The 12,544-nt window shown below is 42.3% G+C and overlaps 1 long non-coding RNA gene across 3 annotated transcripts in view; it reads left to right on the top strand.

The window, feature by feature from the left end:
* LOC137472630 (uncharacterized) overlaps positions 1-12,544 on the top strand; it is a 206,501-nt gene that overhangs the window by 54,351 nt on the left and 139,606 nt on the right. The window lies entirely within an intron of this gene.

Genomic DNA, 12,544 nt, shown 5'->3' with positions numbered 1-12,544 from the left:
ATGAGGGGCTGCGTGTTTCTTTGACCAAAAAACCCTGTTGCTTTATACCTTGAAACATGATTGGTTTTTGTAGCATTGGCTTTGTTTATTTAGCAACAAATGTGGCTTGCACCCAAGGCTTTATTCCAAATGTTTGCCTTGATGTTCTGGATGCTTGACAGCAAACATGCAAAAGGAGCCCGAAGATGTGACTTGGAAACAGAATTAACTTCCCTGCAGTAGTTGCTTGAAGGAAGTAACAGCTAACAGCACAGGATCTGCTTGGAGTACAGCTTATCTTTGGGAGCTGCAGGGAACATGGAACTTTTTTGTGATTTAGGTAGACTCAGTCCTCAGTGCTGGACACATAAGATCTCATTTTGCCTTTAAAAATTTTTTTCCATTATCTTCTCTGCCTATTTCATGTTTGATTCATAGTGTGCCTTGTAACTGGCAGGCTCCTCAACACTTCCAGTGATAGGAACTAATACGTGGTGGTGAGATATGCTTGCAGCATAAGAATTTCTATTTTTAGAGAGTGTGAATAGCTGCATGTAGAAGGCTTGTCCATGGCTTTTGGAGACATGGTAGGGGATGGTATTCCTGGATTACATGCTGTAGGAATCCTTGCAGTGCTTGGGCTGGCTCAGACAGGATTCTAGAGACTCCACTCCTTCCAGGAATCTCTGGAGAGTGTAAATCAGAGAGACAGCACAAGCATCCCTACCAAGAATGAAGTGTGTGTACTGGTGCAGAGCAAGGGTGAGATCATGACCTTTCCCTCTCTTTTTCCAGGCAGCAAAAGCATTTTCTCCCTGTGTTCCAGGCAAAAGACAGAAGATGCAGAAGATGCCAGGTGATTTTCCATAGTTTTATTCTCAGGAGAGTCTTGTTAAGCATCTGTGACTTTTTTTTTTTTTTTTTCTTTTTTTTTTTTTTTTTTTTTTTTTGTAATGTAGTTTTTCTGGGACCTGGTTTGTACATTTCTGGTTTACACTCAAAATTGCTCAATGCAGAATGAATAAAATAGAGGCCTTCAAGAATCTGTCCTCCTCTGGCCTTCCCCTTAGAGATCTTCCAAGCTTTTTTTAAAAGAGTCTTCAAGTTCCACCTTTTTCTTGGGTTAATTTTGAATCTGTTTAACAGGGGTAGTGATTCTTTGTGATCAGAGGACTGGCTTGGGTGGTGCCTCAGTTTCACCAGGGAAAAAGCCTCCAGAGGGAAAGGTGCTTTGCTCAGCTGCTGCACACAGTAACAGACAGTGATCCACTGAGCAGAGGCTGAGCACACATGGCAGAATTCCTTCCCATCCAAGGGACCTACATGGTTGCTTTGCTTCACTTCAATGCCACTTAAAGGCTGTTTTCAGTGCTCAAGTAGGACTTAAGTACTGCAGTTCTTGCTGGCATACCAGTGAGGAGAGTTATGGATGAATATTTCAGTAGTGCCAAGAGACAGTAACCTTTGCTTTGATGGTTCTGGTGGGTTTATTTTTGTCTTCTGGGATCTTTCTTGCTGTGATGAGAATTGATGGAACTTTGGCTTCAAAGTCCTGGTAGCATGTTTGAAGCGTTTCTATGCTGCTTCATTTCTTTCCCTGTCTTCATTTAATGTGTCATCACAACAAGCTATTAGTGAGGCACTAATTAAAGATTGCTATTTGATTACTTCAGTCACTGGTTTCTTCCTTGGATTTGGAGCTAAGGAAATTAGTTTCTCTGTTGCATCTTGCAGAGGCACCTTTATAGCGCTTTAAATAGGGATGCTCCTGCAAAATCCTGCTTGCTTTAAGATACTTCAGAGGCTGAGTTCAGCCATCAGAAAAGCCCCTTGAATCCTGAATTGTTTTCCAGCTTCTAACTGTTGTGTCCCTACAAACCTGGTAGCACTGAGATGTCCAGCTTTATCCCACCTCACTGATTCCATCATGTAGCCTGTGTGGTGGGGGGGGGCAGCACTGAGGAAATCCCAAGCTGTGTTAAGCAGGCAGCCTTGCAAAACTCTTGGTTTGCAGTTTCGTCCCTTCAGTAGCAGTAGAATGCTGCTGCCTCACATACCAGGGATACCTGTCTATCCACTTATAGCAACCAGATAGTGTGCTTTATGGGTACAAAGGTCAACTGGACAGGTTCATGAAAGAGAAATTAATTGAGGGTGACTAAATAGATAAAAAGGAGTCTGGCACAGGAAGTCTCTGATCCTCAAATGGTTGGCTGCTGGGAGACTGCCAGGAGGTATCGTGTGTGCTCACCCAATTCTGCTCCTTCTGAGAGATCTGCTCTCTACCACTACTGGAGGACAGGCTGTTGGGATGGGTGATTTGTTCTGAGACAGCATGGTTGCTCTTAGGTTTTCATACACAAACTGCTTCTCCACAAGGGAAAATATTACAGCATGAGTACCTGTTTTAAACAGCTGTGATCTTGTTTCTGGAAGGATTAAGATGTAACTGTGAAGGACCTGATCTTGACATGCACTTTATTTTGGAAGCTTGCTCTTTCTCAAACCTAAAAGTATCAAAAGCTTCACCTGCCTTTGGGGCTCCTATTCTCTCTGGTCTGGTGAAATGATAAAATTTACATAGGCAAACTGGCAAAATGGCTCATCTGAAAGTAAAAAATATTTGTTCTTAATTCTTACTGTCATTGCCATGATCAGTTCTAGCCTAATTGTTGCAATCCAGGCCTAGCTCCTGGCTGGACAGATCCTGTAGGAAGCTGCTGGTGTCATCTTCCAGAAGTGCCATGGTTGTGTGTGTTGAACCCATAGGTGCAAGCCTAAAGCCAGGGAGCTTGTGTAGGTTTCCACAGGCTCACCAAGACACTGCAGTGGCCCCAGGGCCCTGGTTAAATGTTAACAGCCTGCTGCCAGCAGTGTGTCTGCAGGGCAGCGAGCAGGTACTAGTGGCTGCAAGTTCAGCATGCTCTAATTGGCAACACTAACCTGCCTTGGCATGCTCTCAGGTGTCTGTTTCACCTCGTTACAGCTTGCTTCAGGACTCCTGCATGTTCCCTGTATTTTTGTTGTCTGAAGTCTATTGGGGGTAATTTTGTAGGCTTAACTCTCTCTGACTGTGAATTCTCCTTTATTGTTTTAAAATATTCTGAGGAGGATATATGGTTTGCTTTTGCCCTTAAAAGTCGGATGAGCAGTCTGTCTTACACGAGCCTTACATTTGGAGGCATTTGTAGCTGGTTTAATTATTCCTGTGCTGGTTGCTGTGACTCGGAAGTGGAAATGCCCAGTGAGCTCATACTAACTTTTGAAATCCTGACATGTTAATGCACTACCTACTTAAGTGCTAAATAACCATAGTAACTAAGTAACTGAGTAAGCTGTGCCTGAGCTGGCATCCTGCCAGGAGCTGGAGCAGGCACTGTTAGTGGCTGCTCGATTGGTGGTGAGCAAGGCATTTCTGATAGAGCGAGCGTTTTCTCTCCAAGGCAATGAAGACTGCAACAAAGTCAGCAAATGTGGCTGCTGGGCTGGCAGCTCCCAGGTGGGAGCAGGAGCTGTAGGACACCTGAGCATTTACTCCATCTGCCTCCCTAGCTGCCAGCTGTGCTGCTGGACAAGCACGGGGGCTCACAGGCACTCTGCTGGTGCTGGGCTCTTCACTTCTTGGGACTCTGTGCCAGGTTGCCTTGCTGCTGCTGCTGCTGCACCATTCAGAGTTCCATGTTAGATAAGGGACTATCCCATTGGGTAATTGGATTTAATGGAGCTGAACTTTGCTGTGACAGTTGTCCTTGTGGTGTGTTGCTACCTTGCTATGGAGTCTTGTGTCATTGCTAACTTTAGGGCTGGGAGCCACAGAGCATTGCACCAGTGCCCTGGTGGCCAGTTCCCAGTCATAACCGGGCAGAATTTGTGTGCAAGAGAGTCTGCACAAAACTGCTTAGAAGGTGGCAGAAGAATTTGTTTATCACCTGTTTCCACCTAAACTGGACACTTCATAAAGGCCTCATGTATGTGTTTGAAAGGGTTAGTGTGTCAGAATTAAATAATTTTGAGGGAAATTTATCCAGCTACAGTGCCTTACACACCCCTCTAATCATGTTTAACCTCCTAAATAGTTATGTCATGCCTTGGCCTTGTGTGTAGGGGAGAGTTTCACCCGGTGTGAACAGGTCTAAAGGAACGTATGTGATCCTGTAAAGTAGGTAACACATAGGGGTGACTTAATTCCCTGCTGAAACACAGCCACAGCAAACACCTTTTCACTTCCAAGAGGAAATGAAGAGCAAGATCCAAATATCCACTTGAAGACTGAAGACATGCTTTTAGCAAGGGAGCTATAATGACAGAAATAGCATTCCAGCCAGGATACCTGCTGCTGTAGAGTAGTGTCTCTTCCTGGGTTTCCTCCTCAGCAGGACATGTTACATTTCTCTGGCTTGCGTCAGGAGCCTGGGACCGCTTCAAGATGGTGGAGTTGCTCAGCAGGAGAGTTATGTGCCTCTACATTTCCTGTTCAAATGCACTGCCTCCTGTTATTGACTGACAAGGAGGAGGAAGGGAATTTTTCAGAAAGGCTGGAAATGAGCCTCAGACAGCTGCTTTCCAGATTGTAGAGAAAACAACTGATTTTTTTTTCTTTTTATTTTTTAATCTTCTCAAAAACATGTGTTTGCCCACTGACACTGCACTGTGTAGTACCCTAATGTGCCAGAGGTTTCTGAGGTGCAAGTGAAGAAAGCAACTTGGTGTGGGAGCTGCCTCACCAGGAACTCTTGCAACAAGCAAGGGTTAAAAATTGCCCAGGGAAAGCTGAAGGTGACAAGAATAAGCTCATGTGGTTATGCCACAAGGAAACTTCCAGTCCTTATGGTTGGACTGAAACAAAAAACCATTTTTGTCACTTTTCTCTCTGGCTCCCTGTGGGACTATGGGGCTGTGAAAGGGCTGAATAAGGTGCTAGAGATGATCTTGTTAAGTGTTCTAGCTCATTCGGTTGTGCCTTTAGTGTGGTGTGGTATAACTGTGAGTTTTTTTGGGGGAGGGAGTTTGTTTTTTTTGGTTACTTGCAAAGGCCCTGTCTTGAAAACAGCTGTCTGCTGGACAGTGGAGTACTAAGTGTGGCAGGCTTGGAAATAGAAAGGAGTCTTTTGAACCAAAAAGTGAAAATCCTGAGGTCTATGCAAGTGGAGGGGAGAAATGTGGAAATGCTAGGAGGTCAGATCAATCTCTGACACAGTCCTGCATCAAATGTCTGTTTTTTTTATTTTCCTGTTTTTTTTCCTTTTAATCTAAAAAGATTTAAAATTTTAAGAGTTGCTGAAGTGAGTTTGCTGTTGTGGTTTTGGGTTGGTTTTTTTTGGTTTTTTTTTTTTTTTTTTGTTTTTTTTTTTTTTTGTTTTGTTTTGTTTTGTTTTGTTTTTCATAGGCAGTTGAAGAAGGAATGAAAAGCATTAACAGCCTTGCAAGGTCACTGGGACCTGAGCAGAATTATTAACCAGTTCTCTCTCTGTCAGGCACTCTGTATTCACTGTATCACAAGCTTGAAGCCAGACCTTATTTTACTAAGCAAAAAATGGTCCTTTTGTTGCTGTTTTTCCCCTAGTGTCATCTCTCATGGTTGCCAGGGAAACCAGTGTGTATCCTTTCAGCATAAGTTATTGGGCCTCAGGAAGGAAGTGCTCCAGTGCTGGCCTGCTATTTTTATAGAACCGTTACATAATACAATCTATTAAAGCTTCCTCTCGGTGTTTTATAGCACAAAGGGGAAATTAAGTTTGATGACTCCTAAATGTTTGATGGAGGATGTCAGGTGACTTCTGAATTGTTTTGTGCTCACCGCATAGCAACAATATTTCTGTGTGCAATTCAAGAAGAACAAATATACATTAGTGCCCTGGGCAATATTTGCCTGCATGCAGATCACCAGAGGAAATTGAATTCTAAGCAGAGCAAGTACAAACAGTGTAAAAGTGCAGGGTGCTATCAGCTAGGGAGGGTGAGACGGCAGAGTAGTTGATGTTTTGACAGCATAAGGAAAAGAGGCTTAGAGGAAAATATTATTTTCTTTTCCATATTCTATTGTACTGCACAGAAATTGGGAGGTGCCACAATCCATTGGCAATCACCATATACATCTGCAACATGCGTATCGTAGTAGCTCTTTACTGACACTGATTTCTCAGGATTTAGTGCTGGAGAGAATGGGGATTGAAGCTTTGGCATCACAAGCCTTGATTATCTTCAAGTAAGAGAAAACTGTGTGGAGTCAGTGGTGTTGGTTATACGTGAAACTTGAACAGCTCTCGTGTATATTCCCCTCCTAGGTATGTTTCACATGCACACTGGCTGTTTAGAGATATGTATAAAAGTGAACATTCCTGGGTTTAATACCTGGCCAGGAAGAAATCTCTGCTCAGAGACTGAGGGCTCACAATTCCTTCAGCTCCTTCTTGTGAAGGTCAGGTCAACTCTGTGTCTAGCCTGAGCCATAGCTCCAAGTGAAAAGCTTTAGCATGCAGATGAGTTGCTGTGAAACAACATTTTACTGCACACCACTTGCTCCAGGGGAACTGTCCACGTGCTTGCACTTGGCCTACACCAAATAGGAGATAATTCAAGCCAGATTAGGCATCAATGTCTGTTCTTTGTCTATTGCACGTAGAAATGTATGATTTTCATAAGTTTTTAGTTGCCATTATGACAACTGTGTTGTACCTCAGCCCAAATTTAACATGGATCTGCAGTTTCTAATATGGATGACACGGAATCAGAGGTAGCTTTGTGCTGAGTCCTCAGCGCTGTCCTTTGAAAGAAGGAAACAATGGGACTGTGAGTGGCAAGGTTGCAGGCTTTTTGGAAAGAACAGAAAAAAATCCTTCTAAAAACCTGAAGTGTGGGGTGCTAAACTGCCTCCTGATCTTTACTGCTTGTGAAAGAAAGATGTCATTTCCTCTTGAAACTGAAAGCTGCCAAGAGAATATAACTTAATTTCTATGCAAGCAGAAATCCTGTTAAAGCTGACAATTACAATTCAAACACTTGCGTTTACAAAGGCATCTTCCATGATATTGTGCACTGCATTGGAGAGAGATTCATCGCTGTTTTCAACTGTCCCTGCTTATTTCGAAGATGACACTGCTCTTCCAAAACAGCAGGGAGCATGGGAAGAATTTTCAGCAGCTTGTAACCCTTTGTGAGTAACAGAAAACCTTCTGTGCCTGTAAATTCTGTGCCACACCATTCAGGGAGGACATCTGAGATGATCCCTGCTGGGGGAATCGCTTGGTGTGACTAGGTGAAAACTAAAGGGAAAGTTACAAAAACTCAGGTCTTGGTGCTTCGCTCCTTAGAAATAACAGGAGTTTGATTAATAACAAAAAAAGAACATAAAAAGTGCTGCATTTTTGACCAGGAGGTTGTATAGGACCCAGGGGATGCAAGATTTTACATGTCCCAAAGGAGGGCTGGAGGAGGAGCCAGAGCTCGGTACAGTTTTACCAGGCTCCAGTCAGCATGTGTGCAGCACACTGCTGTAAATCCATGGCCATGATTTAACATGAAGATTAGAGTTTGCTAGGAATTTTCCAAGAAAACATTTTTTTTTTTCATCAGAACTTTTCATGGAAACTTTTTGCTTTGGATGAAACTTTTGCGTGGAAAAATTTCTGTGATCTGGCACCGAGTTCCTGTACAAAGCCAGAGCAGGGAGCTCAGAATAGCCAATACCCCTGAGGGTAGAGCTTTTCCTGGGAATGTGAGAGATGTGCCTGCCAAACATGAGGTCTTGATTCTCAGGTTCCTGTTCCTTCACTGTTACAAGCTCTGACTACTGGGCTTTTGGCTGTCCTGTGTGGATGCCTCTTTTTCAAAGGAGGGGTTGGAGGGAATGTCTCCCACTCTGTCTCCTCTTTTGTGTCCTGGTGCAGAAGAATTTGTTATTGTAATCATAAAAATGTTAGCAGGACAAGAAACAAGGACAAGCTTCCCACCCAGTCCTTAGGATGCATTTTCACATGGTCCCACCATATGCACTTTCTACTGTCCTGTGGCATGTCTGTTGGCTGTGGGTCAGGCAGGATTCAACCTGCCCTGTCCTGATCACTCATACTGGTGGCCTGGCTGGAGAAAGATGAGTGGTTACCCTTCTACATCACTGCTTGGACTGCCTCTGCACTGGGAACTGGTCTCTATCAGGACTATTTCTTAGCCAGCTTCAGTCTGGACCAGACACTTAAAATAGGTCTCCAGTTACTCACCTAGTCTCAGCTTTGACAGCTTTTCTATTTTATTGTCATTTCTGATATAAGTTGTAACTCTTCAAAGGAGCAGGCTTTGGAGAGCCTGAGCTAGGTGACTAGCTTAGCTCCACCAGGTGATAGTTTGTCTTGATCTTTTTAATTAATTCTTAATTTAAATAAAGTGGGACAACTTTAGGAGAAGGTGTGGTGCCACCGTGCCAGCCCATCACCTTAAGTACCAGGGCAGTAACAAGGGGGAAGGAATGCCCACCACCCAATGGGGGAATTCGGGGGAGTGGAAGGCAGAAGGACAGACGGACACACAAACCAATGGGGGAAGTTTAAGGGAGGGACCGCTGGCCCTTCTCCACTCACTTGATGCCCAAGGTGGAAGATTTTGGGAGAGTGGGTTTAGAGGCTGAGTGATGGACAGGGTACCAGGGAGGGGATAGGGCAATGACTGAACATTTTCAGGGAGATTGGCTTTGGGGGGAGGGTGGGAAAGCTCAGGGTGGAACCATTGGGAGAAAATGGGGGTTGAAGGGGCAAACCATTTCAGAACTGTTACAAAGATATAAAAACACAATACAGCAACGTGGAAGTACCTTTCTAGGCTTACAGGTATGACCTTCCTTGGGCAGACAGGAAACCAATTTGAATCTTCTCTGGTCTGGACAGAGAGGACATAACAAATAATGTTTTCAGTTAATTGCTCTTTTCCCACTCCTTCCCCCAGAGTCACATCTCTGATTTGAGACAACTTGTTAAAACTACAGCTAACTTCCAAAATTTATGGTATTGATGAAAAAGTCTGAAGGAAATGGAACTAATGAGCATATATATCTTAATACTCCTGGTTTTGTGTTGTCCAGAATGAAAGTGCCCAGTGAAGAGGGAGTGAAAAAGCCAAGGAGATTGGAGATGATACTTCCTGTGTTTGCTTTGAAAGCAGTGATGTATAAAAATCCTTGTTTGTTTTCAGAAGGAACCTTTGGAGGAAAACAACTGTGGGCAAGAACGTGCAAAATGTAGAGCTAGAATTATCTGACTTTGTCCTGTCAAATGTTAAGCCAAACAGGAAGGTTTATTTTTCTCCCTTCTTTTTTTTTCTTTTGGCAACTACTTCCCCAAGCTTCCTATGTGGTGGAAATGGGCAATAAATAGCAGGGTATCTAATGGCATCATTCCAGGCCTCCCAGCTACTGGTGTTGGCAAGGAAATGGCTCTCCTTTTGCTTCCTTCTTATTTTTAGAGCGCTGAGTTTTCAGGGGGTGGAGGGAGGGTCGGCTATTATCAGTGAGAGTCAAACCACAGTGGCTGCTCTCTCCGCCCTGCCAAACTGGAGGAAGTTGGGCTTGTATAATTCACACTGCCAGCAGTTTTGCCTTGCAAGCAAGACTTCCTTTAAATCAAAAATGCATTCACAGGCACGCAAAGCCAAACCCTCTCATTCCTGTAGGACCCCTGCTTTAAACATGTCCACATTTTTGTCTTCTAGCCTCTCATTTCCCTCCCCCACTACACTGCCGCTTCTTCAAGTTAAAAAATGCTCACTGGAGGGATGAATTGCAAACAGAACCAATGTTGCTCTTGGAAAAGTTGCTCAAAGAACAAGCCCCAGAGAACAACAGGCTGCAAAAACAGTCTTCTCTGTGATTTGATGATTTCCATATAAAAATGATCTTCTCCAAAATTCTATTTTGAGCTTGGTGTATTTAAAGTTGGCTTTTTTTTTTTTTTTTTTTTTTTAAGAATTGTCAGTCATGCAAACTGTGGAAAATAAACTGGGTTTATTAAAAATCAAAGGGATTTGTTTGTCATGAGGTGACAAAAAGAACCAAAAATACCAAAGGCTGTTTCCAAGTTTCCGGAAGTAAAGCTTTTTCTGCTGTGAAATTTTAGATGCTATTCTTAGTTTTTGCACAGGGGTGCTTGATTTTCATTTTAAATTTGTAAGCCAGCTTAACTAATTCAGAATTCATTCACACATGATAGGCTTATGTATGATAGGCTTATATTTCTATTTGGCTGTGGAGCAGAGCTTTAGAGAAGCTCAGCTTGGTTTTGATTTTGACATGAACATTTCTAACACCCCTATTTCTACTAACTTCATATGAGAACATTTTTTGTGCACTTTGTTGCATATCTTGGACTTAGAGGAATCATGGCTGGAAGCTTTGATCTGCAGCAAGTCCCCTGGGTTGCTCCTTCCCCAAAGAGGACTCAGGTATACCAAATTCCTTCCGAAAGCTTTTCCAAGGTTGTTTCCTGGCTGCTGGTCTCAGGGAAGGGTCTAGCATACATCATGTAGTAGGGGATGCTGTGGACATACCCTGGTCTGGACTGTATTCTTCCAGGCTGTATGTAAATACAGGCTCTGCAATTTCTCCTAGCAGAGGAAAGACTGATTCTCAAGCTAGATTTGTAACTTTACTTGAAGCCTTGAGGCACAAAGCAAGGAATGATACTCAATACCAGAGGAATGGTAAGGGAAAACCAGAGCAGAAATATCTGCTTGGACATGTTCAAATTCTGTTGGTCCAGGTTGCACCATGGAGTTTAATCATGGTAGGGATCTTTCAAATGTGGCCTTGGTGGTTTCTGAAGAAAAAATTCATAGTCATGAAGATGTCTCCAGGTGGTTTGCTAAGTCTGTGCTAACTGATCTAGCCCCTTGGGCATGTGTCAGTCTGGGATTTGGCAAGACCTTAGCTGAAGCACAGTATTTTCCAATCACATGGTTCTAGGATAATGGTTCCATAATCCACAAAACCTTGTCGTTTCCTATAGTTCCTGATGCAAAGACTGAGGAGGACCCCAGGACTGGCCAGCCTTGGAAAGTTGTGGTGCTGAATTGATAGTGCAAATTTGTTTTCACTTGTGCTTTGTGTAGTAATGTGGGAATGTAGACTTTAACCAGTGAGTTTTACATAATTTGCACTTGACCTCCCACAGAGGTTCAGTTTGAACCTGAGCACAGAGACATTTCTGCTTTTGTGTTGTGATACTTTTGTACAAGCCTATACATTCTACTCAGTGTGAGGTTATTTTAGTTTTTTTTCCAGACAAAAATATCCTCAGCTATGAACAAGTGGGAATATTACCACAAAACAATGATATTTTACTATATTTTTTTATGACAAAACAAAGACTCCTCAAACAGATTAAAAAACCTTGGTTAGCCTGTTTATCCTGACACCACTGAGTATGTGCTGTAAAAAATCTCTGTTGCCCGAGTGCCACTGTGATATCTGGAAGAGTGCAATGTAATTACTCTGTCATTTCACTAAAATGCTCCTATGTGTGCAGTTTTCTTGGTTGATTTGGGTTCCAAGAAGACCTCTTCTCCAAGCAGTTTGATGCTGTGAGTAGGTAAGAATGATAAATCCATTATACACTTGCTTTATGCTCAACTTACAACTCTCTGCTCTTTAGAATGTATTAGAGACAGGATATAATAGTTTTCTGTTCTTAATTCTCATTCATATCCACTCTATAATAGTCTTTTGGAAAGCCTAAATTGATTCTTATTACAGAGTTTGCAAGTATCCATAGTGAAATATTCCTTCTATCAAAGGCTCATTTATGATGCCAAGTTTCTTATAATAATGAAATTTATTTGCTGTATCTTTAAAGGTTTAAGGGCTCCTCCCCCCTTCCTTTTGTCCCTGAGAGTCCTGGTTTACTGGTATAAGGTATGATGTTTCCTGAGTGATAACATTAAATGTATTATCCTCCTGGTGTGCTTGACTAGGAATTGTAATAGAGAAACCCTTTTGGAAGTACCTAATAAATCTCTTATTGCTGAGACAAGGAGACTTGGACTAAACTATATTTAGGGATAAAGTGTATTTGTGATATCCATGGACCATTCTCAAATATGGTGCAATTTGCTAAGTGATTACCTGACTAATTTTTTTGCCAAACATGAGATATGTATTTTTCAGCATAGATTAATAAAATGTGATCTTACATAGGAACATGCAGCTTTTTGTAGAATATTGGTAAATACAAGGATAAAGTACAATGGGACTTGACTGTGGCTGCTGAAGTAAGTAATCTCTCTACAGTGAGCACTTTAATGACCTTCAGGGTGAAAATATTTACTGTTTCAAAACAAAGCAAGGAAAAATAGTTATGATTTTTCTCCCCATTGGGACGACCTGAGCATATTTCATAAAACAGTATTTTACAGAACATATAACTTGGCATGCCACTGTTAAATCTCTTTTAAATATATATTTTTTTGCCTTCTATAAAAACTGTGTCGTGGTTTGGTGTAAACTGCTTTATGTGTATCCATCACAGGCAATAGTTAAGGTCAGATATCTACCACAGGTATCATTTGGTCTTCTAATGGGCACAGT

This window comes from Anomalospiza imberbis, chromosome 4 (assembly GCF_031753505.1).
Source record: "Anomalospiza imberbis isolate Cuckoo-Finch-1a 21T00152 chromosome 4, ASM3175350v1, whole genome shotgun sequence".
Taxonomy (NCBI): domain Eukaryota; kingdom Metazoa; phylum Chordata; class Aves; order Passeriformes; family Viduidae; genus Anomalospiza; species Anomalospiza imberbis.
The sequence above is the reverse complement of the archived record's forward strand: the minus strand, read 5'-3'. Positions and strand labels throughout refer to the sequence as shown.